The following is a 15,975-nucleotide window of genomic DNA, read 5'->3' on the forward strand; positions in this document are numbered from 1 at the left end:
ACGCAGCTAATTACGCTATAGTAAAATAGACATTCTAAAAGCTGAGTAGATACCTACCTGGTATAAATTGCACTTAGATAAATATAGAAAATTGCAATAAACTGCTGTTTAACATGAATTTGTAATTGATACGGAAACAATTGAATTCAATGACTACAAGAATGTGAAAGACATTATAAAATATACCTTGAGAACAATAGTCAAAGTCTCAAAGACCTCATCAAATACGCAAAAGTAGCCTCAGTAGAGACTAGAACATAAAAAAACCGACCAAGTGCGAGTCAGGCTCGCGCAATGAGGGTTCCGTACTACAGTCGTATTTTCACGATAATTCAAAAACTATGATGCATAAAAATAAATAAAAATCTGTTTTAGAATGCACAGCTGGTGATGACCTTTCACCCCCACTTGATATACTTATCTTACTTCGAAAAATGAAAATACTAATTATTAGGTTCATGGCCACAATTTAATTTTTTTTGTGTGATGTGACCACAAATTCACGGTTTTCAGATTTTCCCCTAAAGCCAGCTATAAGACCTACCTACCTGCCAAATTTCATGATTCTAGGTCAACGGGAAGTACCCTATAGGTTTTTTGACAGACAGACAGACAACAAAGTGATCCTATAAGGGTTCCGTTTTTCCTTTTGAGGTACGCAACCTAAAAACACAAAACCCTCCTTTGGGCTCACCACAGTTGGGTAATAAGATAGTAATGGAAGCAAACGTCAGTCATAACGATTTACGAACGAAGAGAAGATTAAAATACCCAGATGGATCATTAAATTATGCAATATACCTAGTCAAGGACTTGGTTATAGTTAGAACAGAAAAAAGTGTTTTTAAAATATTGAGGAACTAGCTTATTCCCGCGACTTCATCCGCGTGGACTACACAAATTTCAAACCCCTATTTTACCCCCTTAGAGGTTGAATTTTCAAAAATCCTTTCTTAGCGGATGTCTACGTCATAATAGCTATCTGCATGCCCCGATCCGCCCAGTGGTTTGAGCTGTGCGTTGATAGATCAGTCAGTCAGTCAGTCACATTTTTCTGTTAAATATTTACATTGATATAATCAGAATTTTTCAAAAGTTAGTTACTCCTGAAAATATTAAATTAAATAGCAAAATAGTTGTCACAAACGTCGTATTCGTTTCAAGGGTAACACCGCGGAGTTGTGCCAAAAAGTTTATTTCTGTAGCACAATATACAGAGCGTATCAAGATCAAAGTGAAGCACATACATGCGTTACAATACAAGTTACAACTCACCAAGCAATACGTTCGAGTTAATCCCAACACGACACTAGGTGCACAGTTACAAAATTACGAGGAACGGGAGTTTCGCAAAAAACACGTCCGTCTCTATCGACAGCCCGGTATCAACTGGCTGAAAAATGATTATTTCGCAGTGTATAGGTGAATTAACAACCTGCACACATGCGGGTTTCATTGTCACAGTGACGTGGGGACACAGACATGTAAGTTACGCGACAGGTCGACATGGCAATCGGGGAAGTAACGCGCCGCACACTCGCACAGCTCCCGCGCTAACCCGGTGCGGACGAGCGCGGGTGACGTGCGGGTGTGCGGAACGGCTTCACACCGCATGCCCCGATTGCCATCTCAACCTGTCGCGTACAATCAATACAACTCTTCATATGTTCATGTGTGTAACGGACAACAATTTTATAATGACGCATTGTGAACTGCATCCGCTCTCGAACGAAGTAGTTGAAAGACATGTGAAATATAGCAAGGACTTTGCAATTCTGTAAAAGTAAACCAGTGGCCCTACCGCGGTTGTTTGACAGCTACAATGTCACGATCGCAATCATCTCTGATTGGTTAATGCTCGCTCACTATTGGCCACAACGCATTGTTGCAACAAGAATCGGACAAATTCAGCCAATCAGAACAATTGAGATTGTAATAATGATTGATGCAGGTTTTAGACAATCGCCCTACAGGCAATCTTGTCTAAGTTCAAGGGAACGATTTGGACTGTTACGTAATTAAGTACCTATATCACTAATGATTTTAAGCTTATTTCGTGGTTAACCGACATATTTTAATTTCATCATCATCATCATCAGCCTGTGGACGTCCACTGTTGGACATAGGCCTTCCCTAAAGAGCGCCACCACACCCGGTCCTCAGCCTTCCTCATCCAGCCTCTTTATATCGTCGGTCCATCGTGCTGGAGGGCGTCCCACACTACGCTTGCTTAAACGCGGTCTCCACTCAAGGACTTTCCGGCTCCAACGGCCATCGCCTCTATGACAGGCATGACCTGCCCACTGCCACTTCAACTTGCTAATAGTTTGGGCTATGTCAGCGACCTTGGTTCTTCTGCGGATCTCCTCATTTCTGATCTTGTCCCTCAAGATCTTATCGATATAGATAAGATATATCAATATTTTAATTTAATTTAATTTAATTAAAAACAACTTTATTGTTAATAGATTAATGTATATAACGGGTACATACCACGATTATTTTTTGTTTTATTTGTCGATATTTCAACCCAATTGCACGGGTCGTGGTCACGACGGGACTGCGGTGCTGCGAGAGATGAAGTTCGAGCTGTCAAGGGCAATAGCGAACTACCCTCTTTCTTGTTCAAAGTCAAGTCAAGTCAAAGTCAAATAATTTATTCAAAATAGGTAATAAATTACTCTTATTGATAATTAATTCTAAGTTATTAATTCGTTCTTTAATTAAGTATATCAACTCGTTGTAGGTACGAACTAGAGTTTCCGAATTTACTTTTAAATTTCTAAATAAGATAAAAATAATTAAAAAATATTCGTACTCTACTCAATGAGCCCTAAAAATGATACCACTGCAGGTAAGAAAATAAAATTTCGACTCCCTTTTCATGTATGGCAGCTATCTTGAAAAATAAATTAATTGAATTTCTAATTCAATATTCAGTTTTGGGTCAAAGTTCAACACCAAATATAAAAATTTCAGATTGTTTACTCATTTCATCTACGAGCCAGAGACCTGTGACACGCCGACAGACAGACGGACAGCCAACAGAGTGACATTTTGGTCTTTGGGTCATGTCATGATCAACCCATCGCCGGCTCACTACAGAACACGGGTCTCCTCTCAGAGTGAGACGGGTTTTGGCCATAGTCTACCACGCTGGCCATGTGCGAATCGGTAGACTTCACCCAACTTTGAGAACGTTATGGAGAACTCTCAGGCATGCAGGTTTCTTCACGATGTTTTCCTTCACCTAACGGTGTGAGCAAGTGACATTTAATTAATTAGAACGCACATAACTCCGAAAAGTTAGAGGTGCGTGCGCGGGATTGAACCCCCGACCTCCCATAAATAATGAATGCTTGTTGTTGCTTGTGGTCTTTGGGTACGGAACCCTAAAAACAGGTGAGATTGTCTGGTCGCAATGTCATACTCATGTTTTGTAATTATTAGGAAAAGTTCTGTTACACAATCTTCGTAGACGCTTGTAATCTTTGTGTGAGCTGATAACTTTTCACTTTATCTCCAATCTTGAAAAGATCCATTGGAGTTAGGAAATTTTCTAATTTACACGTTTAATTTTACTTTCCCAATTTTAATCAATCAATCAGCCTGTTTGCGTCCACTGCTGGACATAGGCCTTCCCTAGAGCGCGCCACCACACACGGTCCTCCGCTTTCCTCATCCACCCACTTCCCGCTACCTAAGGTAGTCAGTCCAGCGGGTTGGAGGTCGTCCCACATGGTACGCGGTCTCCACTCCAGAACACATCTGCCCCAGTGGCCATCGGTTCTGCGACAGACATGGCCTGCCCACTGCCACTTTAGCTTGCTAATTCGTTGTCATGTCAGTCGATTATGTCAGTCACTTTGATTCTCCTACGGATTTCTTCGTTACGAATTTCGTCATTCAGATCAGAGAGACACCCAACATAGCCCGCTCCATAATATTTACTGATCAAAATATATAAAAGGAAAAGGTGGCTGACTGACTGACTGACTGATCTATCAACGCACAGCTCAAACTACTGGTCGGATCGGGCTAAAATTTGGCATGCAGATCGTAGGCATCCGCTAAGAAAGGATGTTTGAAAATTCAATTCCTAAGGAGGTGAAATAGGTGTTTGAAATTTGTGTAGTCCATGCGGATGAAGTCGCGAGCATTAGCTAGTTTTAATATGAAATCCACTCATGTTTCTAAAGAATTTCAACTTTTCCTTAATAACATTCATTTTTCATTTCAAGTTCATACTTTTCACTGAATTCATCAGACAGAAAAATATTTTAAAAGTTTTGAAAAATTCTATTTTTTGTAGGTATACGACACAAAAAATAACACTAGCCATAAAAGTCAAACTACCTATAGTTTGAGCGAGAGAGTAGAGATTAGTCAGCTAAAAATATATCTTGAACGTTTGCATAAGTCACTGCAAAGACATTACAGGTATTAGGTACAGTACTATTATTAAAGTACTAATGATGTTCTACAAATAAAAGAGTAAACTTTTGCTTTCTCGTTCTTATTACGCACCGCTGCATCTTCTATCATTACCAAGCGCACAAATAGCGCAGTCAAGCGCTATTTGATGAATTTACAAAATCTTAGTAGCCCATGATTTCTATATACTATCTACAGCTATATAAGCTGTAAGATGTACTTAGGCTCTTCTGAATATTCGCCAGCATATTCGCCTACCTCAGTTTACTCATAATCCATCTCAAAATATGCAGTATTTTTTCACAACGGTTCCTATCTTATGATGATAGATGACATTTAATAGATCGTAGTTATAAACTACATAGACCAATATACTAAAATATAAAAATGCAATGTGTTTCCATTAATCATCATTATCGCACTGATTTGTGTTGTAAAAAAAGGAAAAATGCAATATGTTTCAATTAATCATCATTATCGCACTGATTTGAGTTGTGAACTTAGCACAGTCTTCCATCAATCTCACTTCAAGCAATTAAACTATGAATTGCACATTCCACGATCTTGTGTACTTAAACTGTGCATCATTATCAAGCGCTGTGACTCTATCATCGTCTAAACATTATAAATCATCAAGCGCTGCAACGAATTCTGCAGTGCTGTATTTGTCGTCTTTCACAGTATCATTTCCATCATAAACAATAACCGCTGTCACTTTATTATCGTCTAAACATAATAAATCGTCTAACGCTGCAGTAAATGCTGCTAGAATAAATGCTAAATGCTGCTGCTATTAACGCTAGAATTGTCTTCTTCAACATTTTGTAGGTGCGCCTGCGAGCTTATTCCTGATTGGTCGGTCAGCCAATTACAATCGTACGATGTCTGATGTACCGAAGTCTAATTGTTATGGCTAATTTTAGAATTTTTGCGATCTGTTCATTACAGTCATCATAATCATCATTGTCAATCGATAGACGTCCACAGCTGGAGATAGAGCTTTCTAGGGACCACGTCTAGTGGGGATTGGGGGGGGTTTGTTTTGTCGTCCAACACTGCGCTTTGGGAAGCATGTTGGGACCCCAACGTCTATCGATTTTTCGAATTATGTCCACGCACATAATTCGAAAAATCGATAGACGTTGCCATAGACGATTCTATGTAAGTTTGTACCAGTATTGGAAAACAATTGGTAACTTATTCAGTTGCGTCCGTTTTAATTACTTAGTTCTTAAGATCATTATTATATCATCTGGAATATTTTAATTAAGTAAATTTTTCACTATACATTATTACAGATATATGATAGAAATGCCTTGTCTGATTCCAGCGTAAATTCCAATGGATAATTATAGTACTAGTTACTAGCTACTGTTTAGTTTTATGACCAGACGACTGAGGTGTAGAATAGCATTTGTTGTCATAGAAAATAATATAGTTATAGAGTTAGGTCGGGTCATTTTGATTTCGCTGTTTCAAATGTAGGAGTGAATAGTTCCGTTAGATGAAATCTACGTGCGTGCAATCGCAGCGGACTGCAGATGTTGTCCCTAATAGAGATTATTATTATTATTATTATTATTTATTTATTATTTAATTAGAACGGCCATAAAGCCAATAACACTAATTATACTACGAGTACAAACTAACATAAACATACTTACAAAAATTGTTAAAATTATAAATTTTCACAAAAGTGCAAGATCTGACCCATGAGGTCAGCCCATTTGTCAGCAAATATGTCACAGCGAGGGGACTCCTTCAGCAGCGCGTTGAGCGCAGCCAAAGTGCGCATGATCATGAAATATGTACACATCTCTAAGCATATTGCATTTTTTTTTGATTCCGTGTGTTTTATTAGTTATGTTTAGTTATCATTAGTTTAGTTATCATTAGTTTATGATTCCGTGGCGTCACCCGGTTCAGGGTACCAGCTGAAAATCAGCGCTGTATGTTCTTGTGCAACAAGGCATACAGCATAATGCTGAGCTGGGACCCTTTTTTCGGGTTGTGCCACACAATATGACAGTTTGTTCCGGCGCTTTTTTTGCTTGTTCTCAGGTGGAAGAAGCGCCGGAATAACCAGCTCTTAGCTTTAAGTTGTGATGTGTGGCACAATTTGTATAAATAAACGTCTTTTCTTTCTTTCTTTCTTTCTTTCTATTGTGATTGACTCACTGATCTATCAGAACACAGCCTAAGCCGCTAGGGTTAGAACATTGACTTATAGAACATCAGACGTATTATATTATATAGTAGACAAGGCATTACAAACGAGATTGCTTCGCTCAAGTGGAAAGGTTTGCACACAATATATACCCATCTATGTTTCTTCATTCATTCATTCTTTCTTATTACGAAATGTAGAAAAAAGTTTTGTAATATCAACAACTTCAGTTTATTAAAAAACACTTCACTATAAATCACTTGAGCATAAAATTTAATAACGATTGCTAAATACCTCTTGTCGTCGACAATAAATTTAAAATATTCGAATTTTTCAAAGGACAACAAAAATATTTATTCTAAAATAAAGCTTAACACGAGTAATTTGAGCATTTTATTTCAATGGGTAGGTATGGTTAGAAACATGAAATGTTGACAGTAGGTTTATGTTATGACGTAGGCACTCACTAAAAAAGGATTTTTGAAAATTCTACCCCCTCATCGATTTCCAACACTTCAGCAAAGCCGTGGCGGGTCAGATACCTAGTTCTTCATAATAATTTGTTTAGCTGAGTTTAGCTATGTGTACTCTGGTTCTTCGACGGATCTACTCATTTCTCTACGGATCGTGTAGAGAAACTCCAAGCATAGCTCTCTCCATTGGACAGTGAGTGACTCTGAGCTTCCTTATGAGGCCCATAAATTAACTCGTATTCATTTAAAAACTGCATTTAATAATTCTAAGAGGCACCAAGGTTGATTATTTAATATAGCGCTGTATTTATTATGGAAATACGGTCACCTCTATAATATAATTAAATGCAAGGCCAGCTTGCAACACTAATTTGTTAATTGACTGTTTTGCAGTTTTCAAGCGGAATTTTAATGACTTTGTTCTTGCCGGATATCGTATCCAAATGAGCTTTGAAGTCTTTAGAAAAGTGTGTCTGTGTTATGTTGTCAAAGTCAAATAATTTATTCAAAATCTCTACATAGTATAAAATAAAGTCGCTAGCCGCTGTCTGTATGTATGAACGCGTAGATCTTTTAAACTGCGCAACGGATTTTAATGCGGTTTTCACCAATAGATAGAGTGATTCAAGAGGAAGGTTTATAGGTCTAGTTTAGTTCTCAAAAAATTTGATTTCTCTAAAGAAATTGAAATAATGTGAATTAGGTCGGAAAAAGTCCTCTCATTTGAGAGATTCCGAGGCAAATACACATCAATGACACCACATTACACCCATGTGAAGCTGGGGCGGGTCGCTAGTAGGTAATAAATTGCAGTACGTGGCCGAAAATAACCTCATCTCCATAGATTAATTATTGGTCTGTATGCTCATCTCCTTATCGACCTTTAGGTCGATGACGAGATAGCTTTGTAGAGCATTGTCACTCTCGTTGAGACCTAACGTCATATAGAGGTATGAGTGACAGAGACAACGCTCTACAAAGCCGAAATGTCTTACCCGCCGGTATTAGCGCGGGGGCTGTGCCGGTGTGCGGGGCTTCCCTAGCCCGCGGGGTGATTACGTAAAACGTTGCAGTAGCGACAGCAACGCTACAGCAGTGTAGCAATGCGACAGTTCATTTGCTGTCTCTCTTCTTCTTCTTATTTTGCTTTGTGGCTATTGCTGTCTCTCTTTAGCCGGACGTTTGACAGCAATGATTGTCACTCTCGTTGAGACCTAACGTCATATAGAGGTATGAGTGACAGAGACAATGCTCTACAAAGCCGAAATGTCTTTCTAAAATACATTACTTTCGGTCGCGTACTGTTTGATAAACTTTTTCAAAAAAATTGCAGCCAGTGTAGAAACCAAACGGGCATGGGTTAATAAAATCTATATTACTTGGCCGGTTTTTTGATAAGACATCTAAAAGTACTCATGGTAATCTTATCAACTGTCGATTATTACTATCAATTGCAATATCATTATAACAAGAAACGAACATACGATCCCATTAAAAAGCAATTTACCAGTGTTTCCTTCGAAACAACGCACACAGACATGCACCGGCGGCCATATTGGCATTGCGGCGAGCCTCTCGAACCTCGGCCTCTGATTGGCTGAGACCAACGCGCCTCCATGACGTCATCGACTCAGGCGCATTCGATAAAATGGCATGACTACGTGACATTACACGGAAAACAGCGGATTTACTGTTTTCAAAGTTCAATCAATATCGTAAACAGCTTTGTATGTTATTTACTAGCTGACCCTCCCGGTTTCACTTAGGTAGGTAAGTATCTACTGAAAATCTTTTCTTAGTGTGGGGTCTTGGTATGTAGAAAATCTTAAAGCAAAATCTCAAGTTTCTAGACCCTAGTACGCGGCTAGTACGCGACAGGTCGAAATGCCAATCCGCGGGGTGATTACATTTCGCGACAGGTTTGCGACAGGCGTGAATCTCGCAATCATTGCTGTCAAACGTCCGGCTGAGAGACAGCAATAGCCACAAAGCAAAATAAGAAGAAGAAGAGAGACAGCAAATGAACTGTCGCATTGCTACACTGCTGTAGCGTTGCTGTCGCTACTGCAATGTTTTACGTAATCACCCCGCGGGCTAGGGACGCCCCGCACACCGGCACAGCTCCCGCGCTAATACCGGCGGGGTGATTACGTAAAACTTTGCAGTAGCGACAGCAACGCGACAGTAGTAGCAATGCGATAGTTCACTTGCTGTCTCTCTTCTTCTTCTTCTTATTTTGCTTTGTGGCTAGAGAGAGATAGCAATCTATCTCTCTCTAGCCGGACGTTTGACAGCAATGATCGCGAGATTTACGTCTGTCGCAAGCCTGTCGCGAGATACGTAATCACCCCGCCGCCGGTGTGCGATATCGTGCGTCACACGGATTGGTAAGCAACGGTGTTTTCTTAGTGAAATACCTGCATTACAAATTAGAGCCTCAATAGCTCATCCGGTAAAGGAGTGGACTGGAAACCGAAAGGTCGACGGTTCAAACCCCGCCCGTTGCACTATTGTCGTACCTACTCCTAGCACAAGCCTGACGCTTAGTTGGAGAGGAAAGGGGAATATTAGTCATATAAAGTGGCTAATATTCTTTAAAAAAAATTCAATCCTTGTGACGTGACAGTCGGAATTAACATGTCAGCTACGGTATCATGCGTTTTGGATATTGTAGAACAGATAAAAATACTGAAATCTTTATAATATAATAAACTAAAATAAACATTTCTCGAATAATGCTACTTTCTTGTTTATACATTTTAAGATTTTTTCTCGCTTGGTGTAAAATACCGTATTTAAGAAATAACAATTTTTCTTTCTTTTTAAGTTCTTTGCTGGCTTTATAAGTTTGTTCAGCAAACATTTGCTCTCGGTCAGTCTGCAGTACGTCAATACTGATTCTGAGCACAACTTAATTTTAGAGTATTCGCATCCTCTTCTTACTAATGTAATATGAAAAGGACAGACGCAGTTTGACAGTTTTAAATTTAATTTTTAGATGGTAAAACCCGTGATTTTAGCGCACAGTCGCGAGCCTACTGTTTAAATTTGTAGCGTGCACAAAAATTTAGAGTCTTTAAATGTAAAGTTCATGTTCTGTCCCTTTTTAGCATTGTTAAAAAGAAAAGGATGCAGATACTCTAAATTTAGTTTAGAGAAAGACGTTGTCTTTGACAACGGAATGGGTGCCATTGAAAGCTTCATAATAATTCCTTTTATTTTAACACATCAAGATCATAATGTTGTTTTTATTTCCACTGCAAAAAATACTTATCGTGCTAACTTAATGAAGGTCAGATGATTCCGCATTCTTATACCGTAATAATAAAAATGACACCTTTAAAGAAAACTGGTTATTTCTCATCTGCATATTAGCGCATAAATAATTTATGTTTACCTCAAGTACTTACTGATTATAATAGAAAAGCCGGACAAGTTCGAGTCGGACTCGCATACGAAGGGTTCCGTATCATCTAACAATAAATCCATACTAATATTAAATTATATGTCTGTCTGTCTTTTCACCGCCCATCTGTTCAACCGATTTTCACGAAATTCAGTACAGTGATAGCTTGCATCCAGGGAAAGGACATACATTTTATCCCAGAAAATCAAAATGTTCTCGCGGGATTTTTAAAAACCTAAATCCACGCGGTCGAAGTCGCGGGCATCATCTAGTAAATAATTTTTTTTAATTTCATCACGTTACTATGAAGTGAAAAAATACAATAAAAAAACTTAAAGTATTTAAAAAAAATTGAATCTATTAGAAGTTAGAACTAATACACAGGATGTTGCAATATAAGAGAAATAAAAAAATAAGAAGATTAAAAAAAAATCTCCCGAAACAAAAACAAAACAAAAAAAGTAAATCTTTAAAACATATTCCGCTTCCGCTTATACAATATGACCTGAAAGCTATAGAAAGTCGTAGACCTTGTTTCAGTGTTTAGCAATCAAACCAGTTACAGTAGGTACGCGAAAGTAATGTACATCGGCCTTTAGAATGACGTTTTAGCTTTGTAGAGCGTTGTCTCAGTCATTCATGCGATATGTGACGTTCTGTCGGTCTCAACGACAGAGACAACGCTCTACAAATCTCTTTCTAAAGGTCGATGTACATTACTTTATGCCGCGTACTGTCCGTAGGTAATCTAAATATATAAAAGGAAAACGTGACTGACTGACTGACTGACTGATCTATCAACGCACAGCTCAAACTACTGGACGGATCGGACTGAAATTTGGCATGCAGATAGCTATTATGACGTAGGCGTCCGCTAAGAAAGGATTTTTGAAAATTTAACCCCTGAGGGGGTGAAATAGGGGTTTGAAATTAGTGTAGTCCACGTGAACGAAGTCACGAGTATAAGCTAGTAGGTAGGTACATATGTCCGTACGTAAATAATTTGATTTTGATTTAAATTTATTCCAGTAATAATTAATAAGACACACGCACCTATCAACTGGTATCAACAATTTTGTACACAAAAAAACTAATTTGTAATTCAATCAGAAATTCTACAAGTAGGTAGGTACCTAGCTAAACTTTTTGCCATTTGGAATTTGCGAATGACATTTGGAGGTCACGTGTTTAATTAATTAGAAACCTGAATCACTTGATTGCGCGACAAATTTTGGATTTGCCGAAATTTGTTTCGTTCATTAATTTTATCACATTTTACATGTTAAATTAAAATGGTCGCTGCTCGCTAGGTACCTATAAGTAAAACGAGGATATACTGCTTAAGCCCAATAAGACTTTGGTTGGGTTATTGCCGTTATTGGGTTTTAGCAGTACTAATAACTACCTACTCTTGAACTATCCCAAAGAATCCGAAGCTCCGCCTGGGATTAATTATATAATTCCAGCTCAACGGGAAGTACCCTATTGGTTTCTTCACAGACAGACAACGATGTGATCCTATCAGGGTTTCTTTTTAGGGTTCGGAAAAGGAAAAACGGAACCCTTATAGGATCACTTTGTTGTCTGTCTGTCTGTCCGTCTGTCTGTCAAGAAACCTACAGGGTACTTCCCGTTGAGCTGGAATCATGAAATTTGGCAGGTAGGTAGATATTATAGCTGGCATTTGGAGAAAAATCTGAAAACCGTGAATTTAGGGTTAGATCACACAAAAAAAATTAAATTGTGGTCATGAACTAATAATTAGTATTTTCAACTTTCGAAGTGAGTGACTATATCAAGTGGGGTATCATATGAAAGGTCTTCATCTGTACATTCTAAAACAGATTTTTATTATAGTTTTTGAATTATCGTGCAAAATGTCGAAAAAATACGACTTTAGTACTGAACCCTCATTGCGCGAGCCTGACTCGCACTTTGCCGGTTTTTTCCTTTTGAGGTAGGTACGGAACCTAAACAGCTCACAACGCGTTGTGACAATCGCAGAAAGGCCACGACGCGAAATTCGTTTTATGGCTCGATATAAATGACAAGATATGGTCAAGCGAACAAAATTTTTCACGGTTTAGGAACCAAATAAATCAGCGCCACCTCTTAGATACTAATGAATGACCCGTTTGAAATCCAGTTTGTTTGTTCAATAGCCCTGTCCATACGAAGTCTCTACATAGTATAAAATAAAGTCGCTTCCCGCTGTCTGTATGTATGAACGCGTAGATCTTTTAAACTACGCAACGGATTTTAATGCGGTTTTCACCAATACATAGAGTAATTCGAGAGGAAGGTTTGTAGGTATAATTTAATATTGGTTTGTGTTAATTTGTTGAAATATGACAATTTGAACAAAATGTCGGAAGAAATCAAGCTTCCATCGAAAATTAACAAATAGGTAGGTAGGTATAACGCGCAAAAAACGAGACGGAGCGCGGCGGTGGTTGCATTTATAATATTAGTATGGAAGTGACACTGCATAAAGTATCTACATTGCCACCCATGCGAAGCCGGGGCGGGTCGCTAGTAATATATACAGGGTTACAGGAAAAGAGGACACGATCCCGTTAAGGGGTTATAGTACAGGACATTAGCTATCAAACGACCCCTAAAGTGCTTATGCGAAAGTGTATCGTTTTAAGTGTAATACTAAAAATTACAAAATGACTGCCATAAAAATTAAAAAAAATTAAAAAGTGTTATTTTTTGTACGAAGGTACGGAACCCTTCGTGTTCAAGCCCGACTCGCACTTGACTGATTTTATGTTACCTTTTGACCTTATTAAAAATAATCTTTAACTATTTTGCATTAAACTCGTTTTTACATTGATTCTGATTTAATTCTTTGGCAATAGCATTTGTTAGAATTTTCTACCTGGTCTCTTTGTTGTGTAATTTTTTCTTAATTTTATGATTTTTTTTGTAATTTTTTTGTACCAATGGATACCTAACGAAACGTGAATGTTTTTAAAATAATCCGCAGGATAAGTGCCATAGTAATTTTTACAGAAAATTTGCAAGTTATTCAAAGAATTAAATTTAAATTGCTTGAAGTTTTTTTTAGTTTTATAACTGTTTATTATTAACAAGGATATGTACTAGCAAGAAATAAAAAAAAATCTGCTGAAATACATTGTTCCTTTTTTTTATTAATTTTTAAAGTGGCAAACACCCTTTTACCAAGAAAAAAATAAAAAAATGAATAACTCGAAAACGATACACTTTCGCATGAGCACTTTAGGAGTCGTTTGATAGCCAATGTCCTGTACTATAATCCCTTAACGGGATCGTGTCCTATTTTCCTGTAACCCTGAATAAGTCAATGATGGCTACTTATGAAAACGCTCCAAAGTCCAAATGCACCAAACCAGCTGACATTCCGATATATCCGCCATTTCGCATACGTGCTAATAGACACGTCGGACCAATGAGAGGCGATGTACCAAGAGGCGCGGCGATGACGCATATCTGATGCAATACAACGGTTAACTGTACTTACATCTAGCCCTGATAGCCTAGTGGTTAAGACAGATTTAAGACGTTTACCTCCTACTTCAAATAAGGAGGAGGTTCTCAATTCGTCGGATTCTTTGTTTTTATTTTTTAGGGTTCCGTACTTCAAAAGGAAAAACGGAACCCTTATAGGATCACTTTGTTGTCTGTCTGTCCGTCCGTCTGTCTGTCAAGAAACCTACACGGTACTTCCCGTTGACCTCCAAGAATTATGAAATTTGGCAGGTAGGTGGTCTTATAGCTGGCTTTAGGGGAAAAATCTGAAAACCGTGAATTTGTGGTTACATAACACAATAAAAATTGTGATCATGAATTAATAATTAGTACCTACTTTCAATTTTCAAACTAACAACACTAATATCAAATGGGGTATCATATGAAAGGTCATCACCTGTACATTGTAAAACAGTTTTTGTTTTTATGCAGCATAGTTTTAGAATTATCGTGCAAACTGTCGAAAAAATACGACTGTAGTGCGGAACCGTCGTTGCGCGAGCCTGGCTCGCACTTGGCCGGTTTTTTTATAAGTACACTTCAGCTTCATCAAAATATTATAGTCCTCAGAAAATTTGTATTAAGGAAACTAGCTTATGCTCGCGACTTAGTCCGCGTGGACTACCCAATTTTCAAACCCCTATTTCACCCCCTTAGCGCATGCCTACGTCATAATAGCTATCTGCAGGCCAAATGTCAGCCCGATCTGTCCAGTAGTTTGAGCTGTGCGTTGATAGATCAGTCAGTCAGTCAGTCACCTTTTCCTTTTATAAATTTAGAACATAAAAAGGTGTTTTAATAACAAAAAAGATCAACCGCCTAGTTTCTTACTGGTTCTTCTCGGTAGGAACGGAACGGCATTTCGAACCAAGCAGTGGTAAATTAAACTAGTTAACGATTCAAAAGCACTATACTTCTACTTCTACTTGAATAAAATATATTCTATTCTACTCTATTCTAATAAACGTATTTCGAAGAAATGGTTGCGTGACTTAGGTGGCGTAGGACCAATGAAAGTCGATCAACGCAGAGGCGCGCCGCTGACGCATGTGTGACGCAACGCAACGGTAAATTACATGCATTTGTAGGTTGTAGGAGTGTACATTACCTTATTTGGCTTGAAGAACTTGGAAGAGTACCTCATCATCATCATCATCATGATCAACCCATCGCCGGCTCACTACAGAGAACAGGTCTCCTCTCAGAGTGAGAAGGGTTTTGGCCATAGTCTACCACGCTGGCCATGTGCGGATTGGTAGACTTCACACACCTTTGAGAACATGATGGAGAACTCTCAGACATGCAGGTTTCCTCCCGATGTTTTCCTTCACCGTTAAAGAAAGTGATATTTAATTACTTAAAACGCACAAACTTCGAAAAGTTAAAGGTGCGTGCCCGGGATCGAACCCTCGACCTCTGATTAGAAGGCGGACGTCCTAACCACTAGGCTATCACAGCTACTGGACTACACGACAACTAAATATCTAAATACCTATAAAAAGGAAAAGGTTACTGACTGACTAACTGACTGTTCTATCTATCTACGCACAGCCCAAACTACTGTCACGGATCGGGCTGAAGGCATGCAGATAGCTATTATGACGTAGGCATTCGCTAAGAAAGGATTTATGAAAATTCAACCCTTAAGGGGGTGAAATAGGGGTTTGATATTTGCACAGAGAATTCAACTCCTAGAGTACGCATATATACAAGGTTTTGCATGAAACAAAATCGTAAAATTGGCGCGGGACAGGGGAGAATGTTTTGTTGTGATTGGTGGACTTAAAAGTCACGTAATCAAAACAATGTGCGGAATGAGGGTACCGAACGGGCGTGGGCCGACTTTTATGCTCAGCAAGTGCCTAAGCTTGGCGAGCGGGGGTGTTCGGCTATTAAGAAAAGGCTAGAGAGCCTACATCTAGTTACAACATACAACATACAATATAATTATAATAGTTACTCCTGATAGAAATGAATAG

The 15,975-nt window shown here is 38.5% G+C and overlaps 1 protein-coding gene across 4 annotated transcripts in view; it reads right to left on the reverse strand.

Annotated features, from left to right (window-relative positions):
* The window catches only part of LOC117993327 (trehalase-like), a 49,914-nt gene extending 48,482 nt beyond the window's left edge, over positions 1–1,432 (reverse strand). For all 4 annotated transcript variants that reach the window (XM_069506554.1, XM_034981117.2, XM_069506556.1 and 1 more), the window contains exon 1: positions 1,276–1,432. The gene's annotated coding sequence lies outside the window, so the exon portion shown is untranslated. The remainder of the gene's footprint in view (positions 1–1,275) is intronic.
* Positions 1,433–15,975: the final 14,543 nt, after the last annotated feature.

This window comes from Maniola hyperantus, chromosome 23, assembly GCF_902806685.2.
Source record: "Maniola hyperantus chromosome 23, iAphHyp1.2, whole genome shotgun sequence".
NCBI lineage: Eukaryota > Metazoa > Arthropoda > Insecta > Lepidoptera > Nymphalidae > Maniola > Maniola hyperantus.